Raw genomic sequence first — 10,387 nt, forward strand, 5'->3', positions numbered from 1 at the left:
TCATCACCATTCGACCCTCTCCAGGAGAGGGTGGCGGGGAGAGATGGGAGGGTGACCGGAAAAGGTGGGCGTACTGCACCGTCTCTCTTGTCAAACTCTAAAGGGAGATGTCTTTAACTATTTCTAATTTCTTTTTTTCCAATCAAGAGGACAACAGAGAATGATCGCGTGAGGATGTTCAGTGCGTTCTTGTAGGCTATATGCAATGAAGGAATGAAACGCGGCAATGACGCGCTGTCAGTTGCTCCTCACTGTCTCGCTATCACTCTCGAATATTCTGGTATGATAAATAAGTGCATCATTTTGGCGAAACATAAAACAAATAAACAAAACTATAGAAAAGTAGAATAGATAAAATAGTCTTTAAGTGTGTTTCTGTAGGCTATGCATCTGCACCTCTGTTTAAACATACAGCACAACATTATCTTATTACTTAAAACAAGCCTCATTATTATATCAGTTTAATTAAAGAAAAGTATCTGTGAGCATTGGTGTAACCAACTCCACAGTAAACTTCATTATCGGCAATGACAGCGCAATTTAGTTCCCCCGGACTTTGCTGACCTCTAGTGGTAATAATTGCAAATGCAAAAAAAAAAATACCACATATACAGTATGTTCGGGTATGGCTAAATCCCAATGTCATCCCTATGCCCTAAGCCCTGAAACCTCACACACTGTAACGGACATCAGTATTAAGTGACCAAGTTTGTGAGGGTGTAAGGGTTCCAAAACACTAATACCAGGAATGGGACAGCACCTGTGACCGGTAACCTGCGATGCAGTTGTTTTTCAAGCTTCCAGACTGGCTTTGGGTGACCCCGTGTTTCACGTCGCTGTTTCAACGCTGTATTGTATGGGGTACTGTTTTTCTCAGTTGCTTTGGCGCATTTGTCAGATCAGCATTGAAATTCTCAAAATTGCTTTTTCAAACTCCATCATCTTATCATATCATCATATCATTAAAGGCACCTTTAACAGTTTTTTGACCTTGACATAACGTAACCAACATCATAACTCATAACCTCATAACATGAAGAATGGCACTTCTTTACCATTGTCTGAGCGGGTAGGCGATTACCAACCTAGCAACTTTCTAGTTTCGGGTAGGACACTACGCCCCCCGTCCCTCTCCAACCTGCAGCCTTCTTAGAGCTTAGTTCAGGGTAGTGGTGTGAGATGCAGCCTTCTTAGAGCCTAATTCAGTGTAGCACTGAAAGATGCAGCCTTCTTAGGTGCAAATTCTCTTATGCGTGTAAGTCTTAAACAAGAAAACAAGAAAAGTGGAACTACAGTAAGTGCGTTTCAGTCGCATTCGGGCATTTCTCATGTATACAACTCTTGGCGCATTCTGCCACTGACTTAAGCACTTTTCCAGCTAAGCACATCTGAGGGCTATTTTAAGGTCAAGTGCCACTACGGTGTTCGATGTCGGCAGTAGGACTAGTTCTAAATACATAAAGGTTAAACAGAATATTACAAATTAATATTACAGTATCAAAATTGGTGCTTAATATGCTGATACAGCATTCCCATTTCAGTGTCACAAGGTGGCATATTTCATTAGACATTATCCTATCTTATCAATGAGGCTACATTGTTAAATAGGGCGGAACGATGAGCTGCATAGCTTTCTAATGCCTTTACGCATGGTGGAGTGCAACAGCATGACGGTCATTCATGTAATGAATTTTATGACAAAGAAGCCTTATTGGAGACATTTGTGTGATGCATGCACTTGTTGTTATCACTGGTAACAATGTTTATTATATTAATAAATGCCTGTTAAAATGGTCAAAATAATGCTCCAAGAAGTGGGGGGACGGCGTTCCCCGGAGACTTTTCAAGACTGCAAGAGTGGGCCAAATGGATCCATTCATTTTATTCATTCATTCAACCTTTATTTATTCACGGAGGGTCATTGAGGGAAGCTCTCATTTTCAATGAAGCCGAGATTACAGAAACAATGAAGTAACAAGATGTAAAAAGAGAGAGAAAAAAAGTATAGGTATAGGTCTAGGCCTATAAATAAAATAAAACAAAGTAAAATAAATAAATAATAAGATAACATACATTACATTAGGAAGGGGAAAAATACATAAAATGTACAATCCAAAGCGCTCCACACACAAAAGACAAACAATGCTGGATGGAGCGGCGTAGTCGCCAGCGTACCCGTGACATCAAGACATAAACAAACAATTTACAAAATAACAAAAGACACAAAACAGGTGCCAGACAGAGCGGCGTAATCGCCAGCGTACCTGTGACATCACACCAAGACATACACAAATAAACAGACAGACAAATAGACAGAGACAGTACAGCAAGCCTGTCTTTACAAAGACAGTAGGCTTACAGAACAAGACCAGACATAAAACAAACACACTCAGCGCTCATGCAGACAAAGATAAAGACAAACAAAAAACACTCAATAAGTCCACAGGCAGGTGATAGTGCTTCGCCAGCAGTTTAGTCCACAAGTCCCCTTTCGGCCCCGCTGAGCAGATCAGCCAGCAGATGAGGGGGCGGTGGCCGTGGCCATGGGCGGCTCTCTCTTCTCTCCGGCATGGTGATTAAAAAGTTGCTTGCATGATAATCCCGTACATTGCTCCTGGACAGTCCAGTGGCGAAACGTAGGCCTGCAGCTAGATGGCAGAGGTGTGAAAGTTGGCAGGCGGTGGCAGACGGTGAGTTGAGTTCCCTTGGCAGACGATGTAAAAGTTCATACCAGCAACTTCTCAAGGTGAAATCCTGACACAGCTTGTGCGTTGACGTCTGTTGATGGTTGACGTTAGTGGATAGCTAGTTAGTTAGCTAGCTAGCATCACTACGTCGACATCCAGACGTCGGATGACAGTTCAGCTCAACTAACACTCAATAGCTCACAGTCAGGTCCCACAGATGTTATCTCTCACCAGACACCGAGAAGGTATCTCTCGTAGTGCAGTCATCAGGCATATTAGCGACAGGCAGAATCCTCACTAGTGGACGTGGATGTTGTGGTCGGGTCTCGGACTCAAAACAGGTGTTAGGCTAGCGACAAACCGCGTTGATAAAAGCACCTACAGATGCTCATTATGTTCATCTTCAAGAGTGCACACTTCGACAGGACACATTTTCACATAAAAAGCCAAACATTCAAACATAAACAAGAAGCTAGACGGAGCGGCGTGACTCGCCAGCGTACCCGTATCTTAGCAACCAAGGTCCGAAGGTTTGAAAGATTTCGCTTGGCAAGTAATCAGGGGCCGGTTCCCCGATAATGCTCACTCTTAGCGCGCTAAGAAGACTCAAAAGATATATCTTACCAAAGTTGTTTATGTTTCTAAGTGTGTTCCCCGAAGTGTCCCTTAGGAAGCTTCTTAACACGCTGCCTCTTACGTTCGACGTTACAAAGGCGCTGTCCCAAGTGAAGGTGCTGAATTAGTTGGCATCGATTGCTCAGGAATCGATTTTCTACTTCACGTGAAGGTGCATGACGGCGATAAGGAACACAACACGTTCTATGCAAATGGAACATTCCTCAAATTATTCCAGTAACATTTATTTTAACATAGTTTAAGTTATTGGTAAAAATTAAACTATTAACTAAATTATCAAATTGTCAGTAATATGTTCACACGATATGTTGTGACGGGTAGACTAACCGGGTAGGCCTATCCCTCGCTAATCATCCACCCTCCTTATCCCGTTGTATCACTTGTGCCGCTTCTTGACATGGGTTAAACAACTTCTTAAAATGATGTAATACACTTCTATATTAATGGTAAGGTACCTTACTATTATAATTGATTGGCAAGCAGCTGCAGTTACTTCTGTTTAATGCGGTATTGATAGATAGATAGATAGATAGATAGATAGATACTTTATTGATCCCCAGGGGGAATTCAAGGTTCAAATAAAAAAAATGATTGCTATTGGTTAATGTTTTCAATAAAAAGCAACCTATCTACAATGAACAGAGAGAGATTTAGATACAGTATGGTGGGGAAGCAACGTAAAAAAAGGGCACCAAGCTTCTCGTTAGAGGAACTTGAAGTTTTGCTGGATGAGGTGAGCTTGCACAAGGTGACACCGTTTTCCAGCTTTCGGAATAACTTGTGCAACAGCAACTACACGGACTACACGGCTCCGCGGCCGGCGCCGTTTTTGATTCAATACAAGGACACGTTGGATCGCTGCCATAGGCCTAGTTGGTCGCTTACTGGACACCACCATGCATTTAGAGGCAAATTCTTTGCCAGCTTTTAATTATCAAAAGTGATTGCCAATTTGAACGCTTTAATGACATTACTAAATAGCCTAGGCTAATTACCACCATATTAGTTCTGATACCAAATAAAGTAAACTTCATAAATAGGCCTGTATCCATTGCGAACATATTTTATTATTAGTCTTAAAATGTCCATAACATAAAATCATCGTTGAGCCACAACATTGTCAACATACTGTCGGCCTACTATAGTTTGACTTGTAGGCTACTGCGCTGCGCTGATTTCTAAAGACTGCTGCACAGTGGCGGCGACTAGCGTCTTGAGAGCTCAAACAACGCTAAGAGAGAGCTTACGAATGGTCCAGACCAACCTTACGAACGTGTGACTTACAAAAGATATACTTAGCGTACAAACGTGTCGGGAATCGTGCCATAACGTTAAGAGAGAGGTTAAGGAATAGGTTAAGAACTACTTAGCGATAAGAACGTTTTGGGGAACCGGCCCCTGAATATTAGCTCCAAGGAGAACCAGATTAACACTATATTAAAATGTAGGGTCTGGGGACTCACCATTCGCAGTGCTCAGTCCGAGGGGCGGGATAATCGGTTGTCTTTCAAATTCATTATGCACGCAATAGGATAGCGCTACAACTCATTGCCAACAGCAACATCCATCTTCTTTGTTTTCAAGTAGCAGGAAATTCATGCCGAACCGTTGCAACTCTGTCATCAATCATTATGTTAAGCCCGCCTACCGAGTCTATACACGATGTGATTGGCCCTATCGTAGCTTAATTTTTCCAGCTCGCAAGCCAACGGAGAGTTGCTAGACTAGCCCGGGCAGCAAATTAAATTTGCTGCCACAAGGGTGCGTCTAGATTTCTAGGCTAATTGAATGGGAGATGAGGCGGATGATGTTTTACGTGGATTGGCGTTCACACACGGAGCAAGGGGAACATACAGTGGTGTTTGTGAAGAAGGCTGGCCAGAGCACAGCGTTAAGGAACCTCCACTCAAAGCATACTGGGCAGAATGTGCATTTCTTACCGTTTATAAGGGACTCTTATTGAAGGGAACCAGGCTTGTAATCCCCTCAGCTATGAGAAATTATGTTCTGGCCAGACTGCATGTAGGCCACCAGGGCATGGAGCGTGCAAGACAGTCAGTGTGCTGGCCTGGCCTGAGCCAGCAGCTGAATGAGCTGGTCCTCAACTGCCGTGCATGCTGCAAAGAAAGGCAGAATAGCAAAGAGCCACTAATTCCGTCAAGCTATCCTGACAGACCGTAGCAGAAGCTGGGAGCTGATTTTTTCTTGCTGGGAAGCAAGACCTACTTGCTCGTGGTAGATTGTGCATCCAGGTACGCGCAACTAGCATGCTAGCTCAATTCGCCTTTGTTACACTCGCACGCCACGGCATTCCTGGGACACTGGTGACCGACAACGGGCCGCAGTTCTCAGGTATGGCTTTTGCAGTATTAGCAGGGTCGTATGGCTTCTGCCACATCACCAGTAGTCCAAAATCCCCACAGAGTAACGGTGAAGCTGAGCGGGCGGTCAAGACCATCAAGGAGTTTCTCAAAAAGGCAGCAGACCCCTATCCCGCTCTGCTGTCATACAGGGTCACGCCACTGCAGAACGTGGACAGCCCAGCCCAACTCTCGATGGGGAGGCGCCTTCGCACAACTGTGCCACTTCCTGCATTGCTTGACCCTGCTCTTCCCGACAGCAAAGCTGTGGCAGAGAGAGAAAGGGTGAAAAGAACAATGGATGCCAACACTACAACAGGCGTCATCGCGTGCGCAACCTCAATTATCTCCCACCAGGACACCTGGAACAGTGATCCGTAGCCACACCACCCCACGTTCCTACCTTCGATGCACCTCATGGGACAATGAGACGCAATGGCCATCACCTGATTCCTATGAGCGATGCAATAGCTGACACCATCGGATGGCATTCCTGAGCAGACACCTGCAGAATCACCCATGCAGACTGCTCGTAATCTGCCATCTACTCCTAGAACGAGGTCTGGGAGAGCTGTGGTGAAACCAACAAGGTTGGACTTGTAAAGACATAGGTTTAAGAAGAGAAAACACACACACACACACGTTCTAAAGTGATCTGTGTTAAAAAAAAATGAAAATGGGAAAGAAAATTGGCCCATGTCTTCTGGCCAATAGTGATGAACTGTCATTTAGTGAGACTCCAGTAGGAGTGTGCGCGCATTTGGCATGAAGACTGCCCCAGCAACATTTCAAAGGGCAATGAATACAGTAATAGCTGGTCTGTCGAATGTGGTAACTTATATCAATGACTTGGAGTGTTTTAATGATTCTTGGCTCCAGCATATGAGCCACTTGAGAGAGCTATTTGAGAGGCTGCAGTAAGCTCGGTTGGTAATGAACCTACCGAAGTGTGAGATTGGTAGGGGACAGGTAACCTACCTAGGCCACCAGGTGGGTCAGGGTCTGGTGTTCCCTCAGCAAGCCAAGATATTTTGAATCTGCCCATCCCTAGGAAGACCACGGTGAAGTTAGTTTCACTTATCACCTAAGAGTTCAAATAATAGGCTAGTGCAGATGCATAGGCTATACAAGGATACAAGGATATAAGGATACAAGGAAGTTTATTGTCACATGCATATAGTTACTGGAAGTAAGAAATGCAGTGAAATTATGTCTGGTGTCAGCCTATTTGTGCATTTATGGGGGAGGGGGTAAAAAGTGCAGTAGAAGAGGGGTTTAGTAGATTAAGTGGCAAGGGCTGCATAAGAAAGGTGGGGGAGGATTGGGATTGGGGGGGCACCAACAAGGAGCACCCAAGAGCAACAGGGGCAAGGAAAAACTCCCTTACCAAGGAAGAAACCTTGGGCAGATCCACGGCTCAAGGGGCTAACCCAACTGCCAGGGGTCTTGGTGTGTGTGTTGGGGGGATGACAGGGGAGATGGGATAGTGTGCTGTGTATGTGGGGAGAGGGCAGTGTGCAATATGTGTGTTGGAGAAGCTTCCTCATGAGACAATGTGCTGTGTATTGGGGGGGGGGGGGCAGTGTGCTGTAAGTATGTTGGGGATGTGTGTTGGAGAAGCTTCCTGATGAAATAATGTGCTGTGTATGTAGGGGAGGTGGGGCAGTGTACTGCAAGTATGGTGAAGGGACTTACTATTGCAAGCAGAGTACTGTATGTATGATGTATGTGAGTGATGACAGTGAAGATGTGTGTGTGGGCGGGAGGGGAGTGGAGCAGTGACTGTGTGTGTGTGTGTGTAGTGTGTGTGTGGGTAGGTGGTGGCAGTGTCCTGTAAGTATGTAAAGGATGTGTGTTGGAGAAGATCCTGAAGACAATGTGCTGTGTATGTAGGGGGGGGGGGCAGTGTGCAGCAAGTATGTAGAGGAGGCTTACTGTAGCAAGCAGTGTGCTGTATGTATGTGAGGTCATGACAGTGATGATGTAAGTGTGTGTGTTTTTTGTGTGTGTGTTGGGGGTGGGGTAGGGGGGGGGGCAGAAAGGCTAGGCAATCAAGGACATGGGTAGATGGAGGAGAAATCAAAAATAATAAATAAAAAGTTCTATGCAAAAGTTGGAGAAAGTCAGATATGTGTGTGTGTGTGTGTGTGTGTGTTTTTGACGTGTGATGAAATAAGAAAAAAAAAAAAAAGTGCTAAAAGTCTTGTAGGTGTGTGTGTGTGTGTGTGGGGGGGGGGGGGTCATGAGTGCTGAGGAGTGAATGAGTGCAAAGTCAGTATAGTGTGAGTTCAGAATTCGGATGGCCTGGGGATAAAAACTTCTCTCAATTCTGAGTCTCTCAATTCTGGCTTTGTGACTACATAGGCGTCTTCTTGATTTCAGCGGTAGGAATAATCCATTGTTAGGATGAGAAGAGTCCTTCAGAATCAGTTAGAACACTCTCAACCGCTGAAGTGTAGAAGGCCTTCATGATGGATGTAGAAACTTTGAATTTCCTTAGCTGACGAAGGAAGTAGAGTCGTTGTTTGGACTTCTTCAGAACATATTGAGTGTTAACAGTCCATGTTAAGTCTTCAGTAATGTGGACACCAAGGTATTTAAAACTTGTGACTCTCTCTACAGGTTGCCCGCTGATCATTAGTGGGGTGTAACTGTAGTTCTGCTGCTGCCTTCTGTAATCCACTACCATTTCCTTGGTTTTATTGATATTCAGTGTCAAGCTGTTAGATTGACACCACTGTGCCACCTCATCAACCTGATCCAAGTAGAGCTGTTCATTGTTGTTACTAATCAGGCCCAAGATCACTGTGTCATCTGCAAACTTGATGATGGAGGTATGACTACTGTTGGCTTTGCAGTCATGTGTGTAGATGTTGTACAGCAGTGGACTCAAAACACAGCCTTGGGGAGCACCAGTGCTGATGGTTAATGAGTCAGATGTCAGACCCCCCACTCTAACCACTTGTGAACGGTTGGTGAGGAAGTCAAATATCCAGTGACACAGGGTGGTGTTCAGTCCTAAGGCCTTCATCTTTGTGACCAAGGTGAGAGGTACTATCGAGTTGAATGCTGAACTAAAGTCAATGAACAGCATCCTCACATAATTCCCATTCCCCTCCTCCAGGTGAGTTAAGGTGGTGTGCATGAGGTTTGAGATGGCATCCTCTGTAGACCTGTTGGCTCTGTAAGCAAATTGGAGGGGGTCGAAGGAGGCAGGGAGGGATGAGCAGATAAAGTTTTTCACAAGCTTCTCAAAACACTTCATCACTGTAGACGTCAGGGCTACTGGGCGGTAGTCATTCAGACATGATGGACTTTTGTTTTTCGGTACTGGAACAATAACAGACTGCTTGAGGCAAGTAGGAACTGTCTCTTGAGCCAATGATGTGTTAAATATATAAGTGAACACAGGAGTTAACTGAGCAGCGCAGGATTTCAAAACCCTGTTAGAAATCCCATCCGGTCCAGCAGCTTTTCTACAATTAACCCTCCTAAAGGCATTGCTCACATCGACCTCAGGCCACATTTAGACATAGCCGGGTATCAGTGTTGCCACAGTTACCTTGAAAAAGTAATCTGATTACTGATTACTGATTACTCCTTTAAAAAGTAACTTAGTTACTTTACTGATTACTTGATTTTAAAAGTAACTATGTTAGATTACAAGTTACTTTATTAGTTACTTTCAGCAGCTGCCGACAACACCCCCAACGCCTCAACATAAAAATGATAACCGGTTTTGCCAATACTCACTATACTGGAAGTGCATTTTAACAGCAATGTATAGCAGACATCCCAACCTAACCTACTTAGAATTCAGATGTTTGTTCAATAATGTCTACACCAAATAAGGAAGGCCTATTGATAGAAATTGTTATAGTAAAATATGTAGATTTTTTTTCATGTAGCCTTGGCAACTTGCCATCTTGTAGCCTATAGGCCTGAGTAATATGCAAATGAAATTACACTTGTTAAACTCACCTCAACAAGTCTTTTGCAATCATTTAACCCGCCGTGAGCAATGCTAAAGTTGCTGTTACAAACAGTGCAGTGCAAGATTATCATTATGTTTTAATCTTTTAAGACAATTGGGTACACTTTTGTGTAGTCTGATGAAATGGGTCTTAAATCTTCCTTTTTGAGGGGCACTGACGCTGCCATGACGCTTCTGTTCCTAGATACACTGACTGAACTGATTAATTATGTTTGGGAGAAAAGAGATATAAGCACTTACACTGAAAACGGATTGGTTGATTTAGCAAAACAGACCAGGATGCTCTCTGTCTTGGATGCGCTTCAGGCACAAACGCACCACTCCTCTCTCTCTCCCTCTCCGTTGTGTGCGCATTAAGCTATGCACACGCGATTTGAAGCAAAGATTCTAGAATCTTTGATTTGAAGTCCGGTCTGGCTTGCGTGCTCTTGTTCGCTCTAGGTTCCGGGAGATATTATGTAATTTGCGGGCGTCAGGAAGCCGCTATCAATATGTGGGAGACTCCCAAAACTTCGGGAGACTTGGGATGTCTAGCTAGACAGCACTTTGTCGCCAGCACAGAATGTACAATGTACCTTAATGTTGTCATGTTTAGCTGACACAAACTCAAAGTAATGACTGATGAAATGTGCATCTCTCTCTCTCCCTCCACCCTCCATTGTTGTTTTCGTTTGTGTCGCTGCACGTGAATTGTCCTCATGCTGAAAACG

The sequence above is a fragment of the Alosa pseudoharengus genome, unplaced genomic scaffold (genome assembly GCF_046254945.1).
Source record: "Alosa pseudoharengus isolate Yale_2024_CS ecotype anadromous, Long Island Sound unplaced genomic scaffold, YU_APseudo_1.1 YU_APseudo_1.1_scf_14, whole genome shotgun sequence".
In the NCBI taxonomy this organism is placed as follows: domain Eukaryota; kingdom Metazoa; phylum Chordata; class Actinopteri; order Clupeiformes; family Clupeidae; genus Alosa; species Alosa pseudoharengus.